The following is a 19,283-nucleotide window of genomic DNA, read 5'->3' on the forward strand; positions in this document are numbered from 1 at the left end:
TTTATATACCACTTTGGCATAACGCTGGCATTTTGCTGTTTAGGAAGAGTGAGTTTCTGGAGAATAATCAATAGAGAAACCCTGCATGGTTTATTTTCTATTATGTATACCTTACAGGTCATTGAGTCAAGTACTGTGGCCGGGTTTCTAAAAGGCTGGTGACTCGTAGGAAAGATCATCAATAGCATATGTAGCCGAGCAAGCTAAAATAATTACAATCAAATTTCATGCTTCAGGGCATAAACTGATTTCCTGCAAGGGTCAGGAAGGAAGCATGCTGCCTTCACTATCGCATGCAGCATCGGGTAAATGACCCACCTATTTTTATTTGTTTTTGCCCTTTTTCCTGAAACGAATATACTGATCAGTTTTCTTAAGGATACAGATCAGGTTGGCCCACGCCTTTGCTTGGTTACATCCTACCATGTTTACTTTCTTCCCAATAGTCAAGAATCTTTCTCGGGAACAAGCCGCAAGGTGGAACGGGGGATGGGAAGTGTCGCTTCGCAAATGTAAATATCCCTTCTTGGATCCATTTCTAGAAGCTGATGGTCTAGACGGTGAGAGTTGAATGCAGAATAATCTGATCGTGGATTTCAGGCACACAGCCTTAAAACTCACTGAGATTCCCGTTTGGAGGCCCGTTACACCCACTGACGTCCAGCCCGAGGTTTTATTAATCTTGCCTCTTTCCCCCAGCTAACTTGTCACCGACTCTCTTTCATGCAATAATCTCAATCGAAACATGCATTCGCTCTTCCCAGAACAGCTCCAACATCACGAAGAATAGATTTTTAAACTTTGTCACCAATATTTTTTGATGGGGTCTGGGCGTTTGGGCAGAGGATCGAATGGTCATTCTCAGGGATGCCTCTGCGACAAACTTAGCCCAAAGGCCATTGAGCTCATTACATTCTGTACGTCCGAGCCAAAGGCCATTGAGCTCATTACATTCTGTACGTCCGAGCCAACTCCCAGAGCTTCACGCTGACGTTGGGATACATCTGGGCCCGATAACAATTGCAAATGCTCAGGGCGCACTTTAAAAAGGAGCTTATGTTACAACGTGAAAAGGCATGTTTCACAGTCCTCGGAGCAGTCAGATAAATACAACGGCTCCGGGTCCAGAGCTTGGTGGGGGGAAAATGTATTTCATAACATTTCATTTAGAGCAGAAGAATGTCCCCACTGACGAGGGAACATTGACTCTAAGAAAACATTCAGTCCCACCCACAGCTGTTTGAGTGGCAGGCGACGGAGCCCTGGGCTGCCTTTAATGATGTGACACTAAGATCACAGTCACCTCCCATTTGGAGGGACGGTTTAGGAGATTTGGGTTCCATCTGAGAGTAGAGATGAGAATTTATAAAAGCTACTTCTGTGCACACACCCAAGGGAAGTGAATAGGAACGGAGAGGCCGTGTGTTTTAGGACGTATTCAGCATAAGTACTAACAACGATAATTTGAGCTAATTTGGGAGGTTTTTGGGGGAGCATGTTGAATATGTTGAACACAGCTAGGTGGCTTTCCAAAATAACCGATCATGCTTTGGGGTAATGTCAGAGGAAGCAGCAAAGGAAAACAAATCCCAAAGCCAGAGTTCTGCATAAAACAGTCACAATTGTCGGCTTCCTCTCTGCCGAAAGCTCCTACACAGTGTCCCTTCTGCTCACACACACTGTACGTCAGCCACCGTCCACACGTCTATGCAGAATTGTGATGTCATGTGACAGACAGGTATCACTGACTTTAACCTGGCAAATTTTTCTGTGGTCTGAGTTTCCATCTTTTTTTTTTTAAGTGTGGTCTTGCCCTTCCATTTGGCATGTGATTTTGTGGCACAAATGGACAGACTCATGGTACTCATTTTCTTCTTCTCAAGCTCCTACTCTTTTCAGGGCATCTTTACTTAAAAATGGTCAGTGGCAACCACAGCACCATTACAGAGGAAAAAAATAAATAACGTGAGATCTCCCATCTGTAGAGCACTTTAAGCCTTACTCATTAACGCATGTCTTCTTTTTCAATTTTCAAAACATAATGAAAGGGATGCCAAGTCTCCCACTTGACAGATGTGGCAACTGAGGCTCAGATACAGGTCGCAAATCCTAAATTCCTAAATTCCTAAATTCCGCAGCAGAACCACACCCAAGTCCACAACTCGCTGGCATGTGTAACTAAATAAAGAGCCTTTCTCCATTAAACTACCTTTCAACTGCACAGCAATTTCAATTTTCAAAAGCACTTTTCTTTCTTTCCTACATCTTCTCCTTTAATAAATAAATTCAATAGAACCCACCCATTTAAAAATAACTCTCCATTCAGAGGTACAGGGAATAATTACATTTATTAAGGAAGATAAAGTAACTAATGAAATGTGAATGAGGTATATGTAAGACACAGTCTCTTACGTATATGGATATTCAATATACCTATGAACATGTGTTATTTTAATGATTACACGCCCTAGCTCCCAATTTGTTCTGCCGGGGAAGAAAATAAACGCAGATTTTCTTGAATGTAATTAATGGGTTTAGAGACCACACTTCAAGTTTTATTGAATCTCCGACGTGTTCGGTTTTAAGGCCATCTCTCCTAAAGACAAAATACTCCTTTTTGGTAAGTTGTAGGGAGGTTTTGTTTGTTTATTTGTGGGGTGGAAATCGGTTTCTCTGGAAAGCTGGCTCCTGTGTTCTCAGAGGTTATAAAAATGGGAATCATTTTTATTGGCAATCCACTGGAATAGTGCTGAGACAAATGGAAACTTGAAGATAAGGATCCTCAGAGGTGAGAACATACAGCTGTTGGGAATTGCGAGAGAATCTGACCAATAAAGGAAGTCACTATTTTTCCAGGCCTAAAGTGAGTTATAGGGCGAGACGGGTGTTGTATATTTATGTAAGGCAACAGCGGGGAGTTTAAGCGGCCGTATATTGCTGAAAGAGCATCATTCACATTCAGGCTGAGACAAAAGGTGGAAATGAAGTAACATCCTGGCCAAAGAAGGCCTCACGACAGAATAATAACCTTTCAGACAGGGGGGCCGCGCGCGAGGCTGTGGGTACGCCTCAAAATGAGGAAATGATCAAGATGCCTTGTCAGGCCTTCAGAACACACACACACACACACGCACACACGCGCGCACACACACACACACGCCTGCACACACACTCAGGATTAAGGCCTGGCCAAGCGTCCTTGGAAAGGAAGGTCATTTATCTTTCACAGAAACGCATACACAATTACTTGCAACCTTCATCAGTATAGTCAGCAAGATAGGTTTGCCAAAAGTACTAGAAAAAATATGTGTCAAGGCACACGTTACAGTGGGGACCCCATTTGGTGTTTATTGTTATCGTGCATCAGCATGGCTGCTAATTCAGGACAGTGTTTGAAGGCCAGAGTGGAGTTGGCTGCTGCAGAGATTCCAGGGGAGGGAGTGGGCTTAGGGGGCGGGGGGACGGAGAAACCCTCTTGTCTCCTGTGTTTATTTATTGTGTCCTTTTGTTTAGAGGAAGTTGCAAGTAGAAGAAAAGGGTCATGAAATTATACTCCTCTAATGACAAATGGCGAGGGGGAAAGGGAGACCATCTATTTCAGGGAAATGATCAAAAGAGGAGGAAAAAAAAAAAGAGTTTTAACATTTAAAAAATACTTATAACTAGTTGGCGGGACTCTCTGAAAGTGCTGTGCTTCTGTTCGGTAGAAATGGTTTAGGCTGCGCCACGGTGCCAATGGCGATGTTGGAATTTTCAGTGGTGGAGCGTGAGGAATATTGCAGGAATTTCAATCATTTTAGCCAACAAAACACACACAGTGTAAAATAAGAATCTTCAGTCACACGAGAGAGCTTTTAGTTAATACTAAATTAGAATGGTCATTAAATCTGGAATCAATCACATGGAACTCAGATGAAAATAGTATATCTATCCTTGAGCTCTGATTATTTTTGAATCGGGTATGACAATCATGAAAAACTTAAATACCATGAAAAGGCTTCATATACAAACATTCATGTGGTGGACCATGCACTGGATTTGAGAGTTTCCTTCTTAGGACAAAGGGCAATGAGTTGTCAAAATGATCTGATACCAGGAAAACCTAACTTAAAACATACAACGCATATTTACAACCTCAAGAATATTTTGCTTAAGTTTGAAAGGACTAGCGGAATCACAGAACGGATAGACTCGCCTCTATGTTTCATTTACTTTTTTCCTCTGCCGTTTTACAACTGAGTATTAAACTGTCATTTCAAAAAAGAAAAGAAGAGATAGTGGATGGGAACGATTTAATTTCCTTCATTGACCCTTCCTTAAAAGTGTTATCCCTCACCGTCGCCGTCATGCCCGATGAGTTTGCACGTGCAACCCCAAGGTTATTTGGATGGGATATTCAGCAGTCTTCTCAAGGGCCAAAGGCGATGAAGACGAGGGATGAACGCAGGGCTCGTCTCCTCCCTATAAAAATGAGCTATTTGTAAATGGGAATATTTCCTACCGCGGTCTGCAGGTAGACTTACCAGGCACAGAGCTGAAGCCAAAGGCTTCCAGGAATGACAGCTTCAGCACGTCTGTGAACTGATGCCACCTGCCAATTTCCCTTTGTTTCCAGAAGGACCTTCTTAAGGGCTGGGGTCCTGCAAATGTATTCCTGGCTCTGAGGCACCAGGTAATGGCCACAACCAGAGGCAGGATTCCAAAACCATTAGCCAATCGGTCTGATCTAATATCTGGACCACACACCCACCTCGGGCATGCCCACCTGGTACTAAAAATGCATTGGTGGAGAACATATAGAAAATGAGTCAACTCACTGAAGCGCTTTATGAAAAAATGTCATTTCCACAGAATCTGAGCTCCATGGAGAAAAATAATGTCTTAAATACAGATTGTTCAATCTCCACTCCTGGATTTAAATATATATATAAATATATAAATATATATATATATTTATACATTTTAATATATATATATATATATATATATATGAAATCTCCTATCTGTGTGGGAGTTTTTAAAGAATTATTGGTCACACCTGCAGCAGTTCCTATAAAAAGCAACAGTGCCAGGGAGAAAAACTCTTCCTGTCTTTGGTTTTTCCCTCAAATATTTGAGGAAAAAAGTCATCAGTACAGTTGCAGGCTGCCATGTGTTGTGGTGTGTTAAAAAAAAAAGAAAGAAAGAAAGAAAGAAAAAACCACCCTCCATTTAAACTCAGTTTCTAACCTTTCCACCTCAGCCTCTTACATTTCCAAAGCATTTAGGTAAATTAGGATGAGGTCCCTCCATAAAAATGCAAGGGGATCAGTTAAACTTTCATCTCTAATTTATTCATGAAGGAGCGAGGTCGTGCCTGGTCGTGCTGTGCATCATCCTGTCAGAATGACTCTCTCTCTCGTTGAGAGGGGAGATGGAAGGACAGCAAACCAGGGGCTCAGGCTTTGCTAGTAATTGCCGTGAGGATAAAAACGCAGGCGTCTTCTGGCTCAGTTAAGTAAATGCAAGCAAAAGTTTCAAAAAACAGGACCAGAACTGAATTAGCACCTATACGTGGGGGAGTGTATAGATTAACATAGGCATTGTAAATATAAATATATACTATAATTGCATAATATCTAAAACATATATATTTTATGTGATACGTGTATGATACAAATACCTATTCCGTTTTTCTCAACCATTTATTTCTCATCATTTGATGGCTGCACGGTCATGTCAGGGTACAAGTGCGGGTACAAAGTATTTACAACATTGAAAAATATACCTGCGTTAAGTTCCCTAAAGCGTTCTATTTCCAGCTCTGCCGTGAGGCTGTAGTTACAACTTCATGTGAGCTTGATCCTGTGGACTGTCTACTGTAACAATTACTGTTCTCATGCGTGGAGACTGAGCTCCCCATTGCCTTCCGTGTGCAAGCAAACACGTGTGCATTTCCTTAAATACATGTAAATTCGGAAGATTTACCAGTCTTATAAGAAACCCCTCATTTTCTTTTCAATTTTAACTGTGGCTTAATGTTTGATGTTCTCTCTTAAAATCTCCCCATCTTTTTTTTTTTAAATCATTTTCCTTTTTGTTTTTATTTTTCTTTCTTTTTTTGCTCACTGTTGAATATATCTCACATTGAGAGGCTTGTGGGAAAGGAGAACAGAGTCCTATAATGTGAAAGACCTTATTCTAGTTGATGAATAGTTTCCTTGGTTTTGCCATTCCCACCCCAGCATTCAAAAATTATCATCTTTTATACATGTGGAAAAGGGTGGGGGTAGGATCTGGCATTAGTTCTTTTAGTCGTCAGGAAATTACAGAATGTACACTTGCGAAGTAAGCAATTTTTGCAGTCTGCCTGCACATCCATCTTTTTAATGAGCCTTGTTTATAACCTGATGCCATGTTTCTAGTCACCTGCCCTGTTTACGTCTTTGGCCCCTTTAATTAAGAGAAGAACCAGTTAAAAGAAAGTAAGAAGAAATATTAATATGATCTGATTAATTCAGCTAGCAGGAGGTTACGGGGTACCAAGGTTATTATAACCTATAAAGGCAATGTGAAGAAAGCTGTATTCATTTGTAATTTTATTAGGCGGAGCAAATTAGTGAGTCTGCATAGCAGTGACAAAAGACCCATTCCTATTCTCCCTTACCCCCTACTGCAAGGGCCAGGTGCCCAAAGTTAGGCTCCATATTAGGCAAATGAGAGCTGATCAATCTCAGCTGCACATCTAATGAGAGCGTCCGGAGCTGGGGCTGTGCTAATTTGGAAAGATTAGCTGGGATGTTTGTATGTGGCTGGTTTAAGTCCAGTGAAATAGAAGTGAGGCACAGGCAAGACGAAGCAAGACCTAGAAAGGGTTAAAGACGGAAAGACAACAGTCTTCGGGAAAAGGGGAAGCCAAAGAAAAATGGATAATGGGAAAACTATTAGAAGCAAACGATCAAAGGCAAGTTGGAGGAGTGAAGTGAAAATCCTGTTTTAGAAGTATCAGTGGTAACTAGTCCCTTCGTAATGCTAAAAAGCAGTAAGGTCTACCGGCGTGGACTTGCCCTCACCTTGAACCTTTCCACTCCAGCCCCCTGACATCAGAGCCCGCCTCTGGCCCATTGTCATGGAGTCGAAGGATATAGTTGGTTTATTGCCAGCACAGACGTGATGAGCCCTGACAAGTCAAGGCCAATTCGAAGGAAAAGAAAATAGACATGGCAGGGAGTTTTTAACAGAACTATTTCCGTCTCCATCAAGGGGGACCTTCCGATGGGCTGGGCTGTAGATTTTGAAAAGAACTTCTTTATTCCAAAATTCTGTTTTGACAGATTTGTTTGGGGCTCCAATGTACAGGTGATAGTTTCCCTTGTCTTGTTTCATCTCATCAATTCTCTTATACTCTCATGTCATATTAGCTGTAACCCGGTATTTATTCCAGCTTGACTTGGCATCTTCTGCCAACGGTCCAACCCTTACCTGACTTGTGCCTGATTTCTCCACTATGAACTTGGAGGGCAGGCCCTTCCACGCTGGTCTAGAACTACATTTCTGTTTGGTACATTTCGATACTTGACCTACGTTGTGATTGTTCTTAGTCTGATAGAGATCCTGAACGCAGAGTCCTAAAGGGCTCATCTGAGCTGTTAACCAGCGCCAAGCTAGAACATGAGTCTTCCATCATTAATAGGGCATTCCGATGAGTGTATTTTGATAATAAGGGAAACCTATTACCAAAATGGGCCATTCCGATGAGTGTATTTTGATAATAAGGAAAACCTATTATCAAAATACACTCATCGGAATGCCCTATTAATGGTGCCCTATTAATGGTGCCCTAAAATGCCCTATTATGTATTTTGATAAAAGGAATAATAGCAGCAATACGGTCAAAACAGAAGGCTTCAGAAACCCAATGGAGAAATGAAGGATATTCATCTTAAACAGGGGCTCCAATGGCCAAAAATATTTAAGTATTTTAAATTATATTGGAATGAACGTAAAATATGTAAACAAAATAATGACAAAAAATAAACCCTGGTTCAGTAGGGAAATAAATGACTTCTCAAGAAAAATAATCTCTTATTGGAAATCGATACAGCAGCATTATTTTGAACTTGAGTTCTCTCATCTCCAAGTACAACACAATATAGGCATCTTGAAAATGTGGGGAAAAAAAATAAGTCATACAGTGCTCTCTCCTCACTCCAAATGTATCTCTAATTTAAAAAAAAATTATAAATTAATTTACATGCATATGAGAGGGGACTCCATGGTGAATACATTTAAATTCCTTCCAAACTCATTGTGCTTTCTCCTCCTGCGTGATATCTCCTTATTTAAAATCACTTTGGTCACTTTTTTCATGGAAAATGATCATAGACGTTTTAACATTTACATAATATTTAAATGGCCCTTTGGTCTTCCCGATGAGCAACTTTACTCAACAGGTCAGACGAATAAAAGTTAAAAATCTCTGTAGCAGCAGAGGTGACGTACAGCTCAGAAGCCACTGACGCTATTAGAGACTCGGGGGTTATCTACTGAGGCAAGTGAGTCAAGTAAGTGTCCAAACGCACATCACATGCAGTTCGGAAAGTCATCCTATAGTTTTCGGTCAGAATCTTCTGTCCTGTTTTCATCAATGCCACAGCACTGGGAACATCGGGCTTGTTATGAGTGACAGGAGTTTAGAGCATGTCCTCTCGTCAAAATCTGAGCTCTGCCACTGTGTGCTGTTTGGCCTTGGGCAACTGACTTAGCCTCTCTCTGCCTTTGTCTCCTCATTTGTACAAAAGGGAAGATGGTGGTAGTGCTTATCTCTTGGGGTTATTTTGGGAATTAAATGATGCAATACACGTAAATCACTTAGAAAGGTGGCATAGAGCAATATTCAACGGTCAGCTCCGGCCTTTTTGCCTTTAATTCTTAGGAAGCAGTTTTTATGGCAGTTTCTCCCCCACACTCAACTGTGAGCCCCCCGAAGGCAGGAATAGCCTTATTTACCTCTATGACACCTCAATACCTAGCATGAAAGCTCTACCTAAAAAGAGGGGCTCATGAGATAACTGGCATCTTCTACACCAGATGGGGTAGCAGTAAGTGAAATAACCCTGTCTAGAACATTCCTTTCACTCTCAACAGAGGGCCATGGCTTTCCCTTTTAACTTTCTGGTTTTGTTTTGAACAGCAACACTAAAGCATCAGATAATTACCACCCAAAGCCACACAGAGACTTGAATGTTAAGACCGCATATTACAATAATGATAAAACCTTTTGTAGGTGTCAGTATCTTTTGACTACCTCAGGGGTCCATAAATATACGTGACCTTGATATGTCTCTCAAAAAAAAAAAAAAAAAAACATCACAGTTGTTGGTGTTAGTGTAAGGGAAGAAGCAGAGATTTTGCAAAACTGGGTCTGCCACCCTCTGAGCTACTTTTTGCATCTGTTAAATGATAACGCTCACCTCATGGGATTGTAGTGGGTCCTGGTGATATAAGATATGTAAAGTATCTGGTACTCAATCAACAATAGCTATTGTTATGATCATTATTCAGAGAGAATTTAACTCGAGGCGTTGGGGGTGGGGAGTGATTCCCCAAAGCACGAAAGACTTGGAGCAGCTATTAGTTGGTAAGACTTGGCTTAACAGTTGGTAACATTGTGTTGACCAGCAGAAGGATCTCAGTCTTAGCACACACTCAGGAATGGGGCCGTGAGCCACGAGCAAGCTGGCCTTGTGCGTCGTGCGGGAGGAATGGAACTGTGCCCGCCTTTCCCATGCAGGGTCTAAGGCAGGGGTCTTTCTAAACAAATTGGCCCATGGATTCCTTTGGAAGTCTGATGAAACCTATGAACCCATCTCAGAAGAAATGATTCTGAACGAACAATATAAAATGCATGTTAAAAGGCAAGCATTAAAATGTTAAAAAGACAAACTCGTGATACCATGATATATGTGTTTCCTTTTTTAAGGAAATAAGATCTGTGGCAGACTCCTTACGTCTCATTATGCCAAAGACAAGTGGGGCATACCTGGTATCGTGAGATATCTATGACATGTGAAACGTAGTATGAACAGACCTGTGATATCGCTTGCCGATAAACCATAGGTGTTACCCACATTCATAATGAAAGGGAATGCTACATTTCAGCTACAAACTAGTGAAAATTAAGATGCAGTTTTTGTCCATCCAATTTCCTGGACCCCATATGAAGAAGAGCTGGGCTAGAATCCAAGTTAAGAACCCCTATTCTAAAACCTAGAAACTTCTTTTTATATAATCAGCTTAGTATACTGTGTTTTTCCATAATCACGCTCCCCGTTTGCCCTTCAGTACACACCCTCCTTTCTTTTATAGTTTGTAAAGACCTTTACAGTCCAAGACTTCGAAATTTTCATGGATAAATTGTTTCTCCTACCTAGACACAGGCTGATATCATAATCATTATGGTGTTTATGTTTCTAATGGATTGGAATATTTTGGTGTAAATGTTAGAATTTAATGTTAGTAAAGTTTAAAGGTAGATGCAAGAGAATTTACACTAAATTACGATATTATTTTAAGAAATGAAATACTTTAAGAGCAGTCATAAAATAGGAAGCGTCTTATGCCTTGGGAAACTACTATCCAATGTGATTAAAGATTAAAATAAACTTTGGACAGGCATGCAGACTGTAGGATACTTAATTCTACCTAAACCTTAAAGCTTTTAGACATTGACCCATATTCTTAGATAAATGTGATAATTCATTCTCCTAGATATGAACAATTCTTTACCCTGTTAGATTAAAAGCTTACTGTGTGTGTGTGTGTGTTTGTGTATGTGTGTGTGAAAGAGAGAGAGAGAAAGAGTGTGTGTGTGTGTGTGTGTGTGTGTCTGTATGTGTGTATGGATATTTCAAAACCATTTGATACAGGCTGATGCGTATCTGTAAAAGAAAACACAATTAGATTAGGAAGCCATTGTAAAGACGGGATACAGGTCTAACTCGATCCTTTCGGTATTTACAAATGTTTTGCATGTTATTGATGCCCCATGAAAGTAACCTGCACAGAAGAATAGTGTTAAAATGAAATCTTCTTCATTATCTACATATCTTAGTGCTGATTGAGAAAGAACTCAGGACGGGAGTCCACTATATTTGACCTTTTATAAGCCGACAGACATAGTGTGGCTCTTCATTGCTTGTTTATATTTGCAGTTCTAAAAGATTAATTGATTGTTCAATAAATTATCACTTTACAGATCAGGTTAGTCTCTTAAACAAACCACCAATCACCTTGTTAACATGTAGATATAAATTAATTGTTTTCAATAAGATGAACATTATCCCCTATGTAGGTGTGGTAATTAGATTATTGATTTTAGGTAAATGTCTAGTTAATTATGCAATAGGCTTCATTTCTTCTGTTAATTAAGCTACTGCTCTTTTAAATCAATAAACTATAGCCTCAGGAGAAATGAGAAGTTTCCCATTAGAAAGGTCCAATGACTTCCCCTAGCATGGGGCAGAATATGGGAACTCTTCCTCCTTCAAAATAAAGAATCCAATGAGGAGGAACTTTTGAGTGCATCGTATTTCCAGTTCATTCATCATCCATTTCTAGAATCCAGATCAAATGGACATCTAAATAGAACTATCACTTGAAGGGAAACCACTTACCTCTCTTTTGTAAAATTCTACCTAAAAAAAAAAAAAACACAGATATCTACACAAAAGACACAGCCCCCAAAAAAAGGGTCACATCACATAGAGGTGAAAAATAAGACCCAAGGAAAAAGAAAAAAGAACAATTTTCAGAATGGTCCTGGGAACAGAGCCTCAATACAACTCACGGTATTCTCATCCATGTGCCTCACCATGCTTCTTTAGTTTTGAGCAAAGATTAATACATAAACGTTGACTTTTGTCCTACTGCAATTGGGAATGGTTTCTTATTCGATGTGTGTGGGGCGGGGGGCGGGGATAGGTGGGGCTCTAGTTGCTTTGCCTGGATGCTGGAATCTGAACTTAGCTATGCCCTTCACTGTAATTTCATAACTCAGGCTTCTGACCCATTGATTGATACCAAATTTTGCTTTGTCTACTCTGGCTTTCATGTCAAAATCTCACACGAGTCCTCGCTTGCAAATCTGATTATGGTTTGCACATAGTAGAGGCACAATATTTAATTGAACAAGTGAATGGAAGGGTGGGAGCCATATAATTTATTTGGGAAAAGCTCTGGGTAAATTCTGTGCAGGAAAGTCACTATCTCTTAGGCAATCATGAACCGATGCTTTCATTCTCTTAGGCATTGACCTAAGTGTAGCCCACAGAAATAATAATTACAGTGATCATTCTTATATTTATTGAGTGCTTACTATGTTCCAGACATTGTTCTAAGATAAATGACATGCATCATCTTATTTAACAATAACACTCACAGTAACACTTTTCAACACACATTTTATTAATCTTATTTCCTAGGTGGAGAAACTGAGTCTTAGAATCCAATGTCACATAGTAACTAAGCAGTGAAACTAGGATTCAAACCCAGGAAATATGACTACAGAATCTGTACTTTAAACTGTCCGGGAACCATTGTTCACTCAGTAGACAAAGTAAACAGAGCAAAAGGATCAATAGTGTGTCCGACTGGTTCAGCTGACCTGAAATATCTTTGGTAAAAATAACAGTTAATGTTTAATAAGAACGTATTTGATCTGCTCAGTTCCACAGTGAACGTGCAGCCTGCCATTTTATCAATGAAGAAGAGCTCGGTGTTCTGGGAAGCAGAGTAGGTGCTGAACATAACACTCGTGAGTCGCCTATCAGCCTCCCTCTTCCTGCTGATGATTTTAGAACTAGACATGAGTAACGCATAAATAAAAGTTCTTTTCTCCTGACCGAGTTACTTGCTCATAGCATAGAAGTAGCTGCAGAGCAAATACACGTTATGCCTTCATTCGAATATCCCCCAATTAGTTCCCAATAGTTGGATGTAGTCCTACTGACCACAGAATGACTTTTGCTGCTACCTCGGAACTAGGATATTTCCTTTTATGGCAAAACTTATAATTAGCTGAAGAAACTGTAGTCGTTAAAAATAATCCCCATACGAGAAACCTGGTAAAAGTTATGCTGGTGTTTGCACGAGGCCTGTTATACATAATTTTCTGAAGCTGTTTTCAATCATGCAAATGATTTTTTCCTTTGCAATATGCTAATGCAATCTGATTTATTTCAGTTGTAAAAGTTAATTACAATGTGTTTGTGAGTCCCTAAAGATGATGTATTAAATGTTTATAACCAGGATTATTAAAATGTCCTGTCTCGATTACAGAGCTTCTCTTTCAAACACTAGAACTAATTGTAGCCTTAAATCACAACAACCTCACCGTTAAAATTAACACAAGGGCAACATTGCATAATTTTAATTAATTTTAATTTGGCCAAAGCAAATTAATTTTTGTTTTCTAGAAGGACAGCTAAACTCTTTTGTAGCCTGCTTCCGCTGAACGCGCAGTCCTTAGACCTCTTTCCTTCCTGATGCTTTCGTGCCTCCGAGGGTGGTACCAGGGGATTGCATCCTCCTCGTTTATGTTTCGGTTCCCATTTGCATATCTGGTTCTCTTCCCTCCTGTTTGCATTTCAGAGAGGGGAAGAAGGCAGAGTGGAATGTGTACAGTCCCGCTGTCAGAAAGACACATTTTTCACTTTTCCGTTTCATAACCCTCTTAACTCGGGTCTTTGCAGATAGCGATGCTAAGAGCCCAGGAGATGTGTTCTCTGAGACTGCCGTCTTTAGCACCCATTATAAAGCTGCCAACGCCTTCTTTCAGGGTTGGCAAAACAATTTTCTAAGGAATACCTTCTTAGAAGACATCCTATCTAGATCCTTCTGTCCTTCTCCTGGTGCTTCACCTGTGCCAGAATTGATTATTTCATATGAATAGTTAATACTAAATCTTCCCTTGTTATATTAGGCTGGGCTGGACTTAAAAAGTAGTAACAAACAGGCTATAATTCTATTTATTCCTAAAGCCAGCACATCCTTTCCTGGAAAGCTTCACCTCCAGTCCTCATTTCTCTGGAGAGCACGGCTGTTCTCTGTATTCAAATGAGAGTTGCTTTAAGATGAGGGGCAGCCGTGATGAAGAACCTTGAATGTGTATCTTAGAAAGTCAACATGGCCCCCTGAAATCTAGAAAATCAGTGATAAATACTATATAGAATTCCAGTGCTTTATCTTCCTGATCATAAGTTCTGAAAGTTTGGAAGAACTGGATAAATTATATCTTATCTCAATTTACATGTAGATATTTGGAGATGATGTGAGTATAATACGTACATGCAGACAGACACACACACACACACACACATATATGTGTATATATATTTACTGATCATCTGAATTTTAACCTGCCTACTCATATTTCTAGGCATTCCTTACACACTTGATAAGCTAAACGCTTAGAAACAATCTTATTTTATGGCCCAAAGGTGGTAATCGTAGCCAAAATAAATAATGAATTTAATATTAGAAAGTTAATTTGGACCATAGAATGAAAGTCTTAAACATATAAATAATCCTTTGTCCTAGCCAGTACATGTCTTTAAGAGTGAAAGAGGATGCCGTTAGTAATTACACGAGAACATTATGCATCAGAGGGTAATCTCTCTGTTCCTTGTTATAACAATGGGTTTCTCCCAAACACATCTATAATTGCAAGGTCCAAACCCAAATATGGCTGAGTGAATGGGGTAGGGATATTTGATTAAATTAGAGCTATGGAGATTTGCCTTCAGTTGACTAAGGCACAAGGTACTTGGGTTAAGCTTTGGGTTCAGTTAAATCAGTATGAAGCAAAGCCGAGAGTTGGAGAGAGGCCTATTTCAGCCTGTGCTGTGAATATATTTATTTTATAACAAAGGTGTATAATTCAGTCAAGGATCAGGTCATAAGCATATCTGACCAGTTTCATTTGTCTTGTTTCTGATTAAAGAAGAATACCTATATGTAAAAAGTAAATTCTGCTCATAGATTAATGAAATGAAATTTATAGTGCTTGCTTGGTTAAAAAAAAATAGTCATATGATGAGAATTATCTTACTGGCAACCTACAAATAATCAGTACCAAGAATTTTCAGTTTAAATTCAATAAATTTTAAGATAAATCTAACAGAAAATAGATAATCTTTAATAATAGATTATTTTTACAGTTGTCAACTTTTCAATTGATGGATTTCTTTTTTATCTTGAGTTGAATGTACACTGATAACACCAAAAAAAATAGTGCACTACATTATTTTAATTACCTTACAAGTGAATATTTGCACAGAACTTTGGGGTCTTTTGTATGTCTAAATGTTCCTAGAATTAGATCAGTGAGTGTGAAAAGGGAAGACTTGTATTGATGATCTTGATATTTGTACTTGAACGTCTCTCACGCTTATGAACTCTCTGGGAGCAGGAAAATTATTTTATTCGTCTTCGTATCTCCAAGTTCTTAGCATAATTCTAAGTACGTATTAGATATTCAACACACTAATGGGATCAGAAATGACTGAGGAGATTTGGTATAGGCTAGAAACAGAATTAGACCAGTCACACTTTCACTGTTAAAACAAGCAAATTAAAAAAAAAAAAAAAGAAAAAAAAGAAACAAATCTTAGAGCCTTACCCAAGTCCCTAAAAATTCTTACTTTATCGTCAAGGAAGTTTCTCTTAAATGAAAGGAAATTCAGTCAGTGAGAGAATGAACAAGAGTAATTGATGTTCAGGCTCATAATAAAGGTTCAGGAAAAAAAAAATGATTTATTTTTGTTACTGACTCCTAGCTTAATATCATCATGTTCAGAGATTATATTACATAATTTCAATTTAAAAAATTTCTGAGGCTTGCTTTACGATGTTCTAAATAAACGAATTTTGTCAAAATTTTGACAAAATCTTCAGTAATGTAATTTAAACTATATTTTTACTGACTTTTTGTTGTTGCTTACTTTTGTTGTCAATTACTAAGAAAAATGTATTAAATTTAGTTACTATGATTCTGGATTTTTCATTGTGGTTCTGACAGTCTTATTTTAGATTGCTATGTCATCCCATTTAATTCACTGATACTTTTATTATCTCTATTTATACTTTCCTGTGAGTCTACTTTGTCTGGTATTCATATAGCATTATAATTTTCTTTAGCGTTTGCATGGTGCATCTTTTTTGTCACCCTTTTACTTCAAATATTTCAGTATCTTTGTTCTTTAGATGTGTCCTGTGCACAACACAGACTTTGCTTTTGCATTTTTCGGGTGGTTCAACAATCTTTGTAGTTTAATTGAAAAATTTAGTCAATTTATATTTAATATAATTTCTGCTACTCACTAATTCCAAGTTCCTTTTTCTCTACTCCTCTGTCTTTATTTTGATTATTTTTTATTAATTCAAGTCTTCTCTCTGTTAGTTTGGAAATTATATCTTTTACCATTTTATTAATAGTTGCCATGGATATCACAATATGGTTGCTTGACTTTTAAAAGTAAAATATTAATTCTGTTATCCCCTTACAGGGAAATGCAAGGGACTTTGAACATTTTATCTCTATCTTTCCTTTCTCCAAATTTTTATATCATTCCTTTTGTGTATTTTAAGAATTTATGTTATAAAACCTATGAGATATTATTATTATTATTTAATATACTATAACTATTTATATTTGCCTACATACTTACCATTTTGCTGTTGCTTTTTGTTTCTTTCTACACTTCTGAAATTCTATCTGCAGTCTTTTTTTCCTGCATGAAGCATATCCTATGTTTTTTATTTTACATATTACCCTATTATACTAATATTATAGTAAATATTGTACTAATATCCTAGACTACATTATCCCTCCTGAGTATTGAAAATTCTCATCTATTATTTCTTCAGCTATTTTTTTTTTTCCTGACTCATTTTCTCTTCTTTCTTTCTGGGAGTTTCAACTCACATATTTTAAAACTATTTTTAATATATCTTCTAATATTTTACTCTCACTTATTTTTCAACTTTTTATTTCTTTGTCCTTAATTCTACATGTGTTCTAAACTAACATCCAGTGTACAAATTCCTTTTTTTAGCTGTTTCCAATCTTCTGTTAAACCGATAAATGGTGTTATTGATCTAACTCAAAATTTTAATTTTGGTCTTTTTATAATGTTTAGCTCTTTGCCTATATTTTCCACTATGTCTCTTTTCTCCTTAAACATAGTGAATATAATTATTTTGAAATCTATGCAACATAATGTCGGTACCTGGAACACAGGGAACTTTTTCTTATTGTCAGTTGTTTTTGCTGTCGTTTTTCTCATATGGCATTAATCTGTCCTGTACCCATTCAGTTTTTCTTGTGTACTGGATATTTAATAGTGTCCTAGGCTCTCAACTTAAATTTTGCCATTGAAAGAGTCTCCTGCCCCTAATTATTGGAGGATGGACCATACCTTAAGCAGACCTAACCACAATCTTTCTAAAGTGTTTTTTTTTTTCCTCCTAAGTATATTAAGGAAGACCTCTTATTTTCCTAATAGTGTAGGTTTATTACTGTGGAATTTTGTGCCAGTGTTCTTAAAGCTGTCTTGTCACCACAGCCAGAGATTCTATCTGAGAAATCAGGCAAGAATAATTAATCAAGGTCAAGAAATAAGAGAGAAATACAGTCCTGATTTTATCCTGTTAAATGAGAGCTTGAGAGCCATATCTGTATCAACCATTCACATCCCCCATTTACATGGCTCAATAAATTCCCTTTATTGGTTTAGATACTTTTAAATTGAGTTTTTGTAACTTTTAATTAAAAATTTTTTTTCACTAATTTGTTGAATTAATTCAGGCACCGGAGGAGGTTTGGTGGTTGTAAAAAAGAGCTGGAGAAGTTTCACATAAAGCAGGAAGACAGAAGACTATTAATATGAAAATAAAAATGATAAAATTCTAAGCCAATGGCCATGGAAAGGAGGAAGAAATGGGGTATGGATTGGAGATAGATAGATAGATAGATAGATAGATAGATAGATAGATAGATAGATAGATAATGTACAGGTATACAGATAGACAGATATATAGCTATATTACTATTAAGAATAGAGAGTTGACATGTTAGACATGAAAACTTTCTCGTGATATTTTATCCATTATGGTATCTCCAGAAGTTAAAGAAAGCCAATTCTTGTGACTTTCATGTACTTACTTGAAATCAAACTGCGTACAAATACTAGTATCTTAATTCAAAATATTTCACCCCTGGATGGATTACTTATTTTAGCCATTTTAGTTTTACCTTTTCACGTCGCTTTATCTGGGTGATGAAATGCGTGTGTCGCTCACTAAACAAAGACTCTTTCAATTCTATTCCCAGTGGATATGACAATTCCATTTATCTTCGTCTTTGTAAGCGACGGTATAAATATAATTTGCATTGTTTTACACAAACTCTTTCGGTTTTTAAAAATGCAATCAGTCACCTTCCTCTCCTGTTTACGGTACGTGTGACCAGGGAGACCTTTCCAAAATAAGGTCGTAAAAGCGCTTTAGATAGTAGATAAGGGCTGTTCTGTCCAATCTGGAATGTATGCAAGGAGACGTCAATAGACATCTTGCTTGAGTCTAATGTTTCTAGATAAACATTTCTGGTCGCGGATGATTTTAAAACACATATCTGCTTTCCTGTGTTTCTTCTGTTCGCTCTTATTGTTGAATCCAACTCTAAAATTGGAATTTGTGGCAGACTTGGGACTTTTTCTCCTGGAAGGGTTATCAAGGCCATAATATGCCGTTTTCCTCTTTCCAGAGCCTTGATTGTACTAGTAATCTCACAATTTACTGTGAATTGTGAGAAATAGAGGGCAAAAAGCAACAAGAAGAGCGAGCTGGATTGTGAAACATGTAATTGTATGTCATAACTGGAGCATTTCTCATCGGAAAATTTCTTTCCCAGCTATGGGAAAAAATAAAGATTGCTTAGAAAAATCAGCAGGAATGAGACACTTTCTCCCTCCATTCTCTCACATGTTCGCAGAGAAGTCCCATGTCAAGATGAATCACCCAACTGGAATTCACACATAACATAAGATGAGGGGGCTACAAGCTACAAAAATGCCAGATGCGAATGTTGCAGTTATAACACATTTCCTAAAAGGCAACTTAAAGTCAGTCCCATCCCACCCACTCTTTCCAAATCCTGGTTTGTGTCTTGTCACCTATACTATAAACAAAGCAGCAGCATTCATAGAGATAAATAGAGAGATGTGTGGGGCCAAAGTCAGCAGACC

Source organism: Pteropus vampyrus, unplaced genomic scaffold (genome assembly GCF_000151845.1).
Source record: "Pteropus vampyrus isolate Shadow unplaced genomic scaffold, Pvam_2.0 Scaffold34, whole genome shotgun sequence".
Lineage (NCBI taxonomy): Eukaryota > Metazoa > Chordata > Mammalia > Chiroptera > Pteropodidae > Pteropus > Pteropus vampyrus.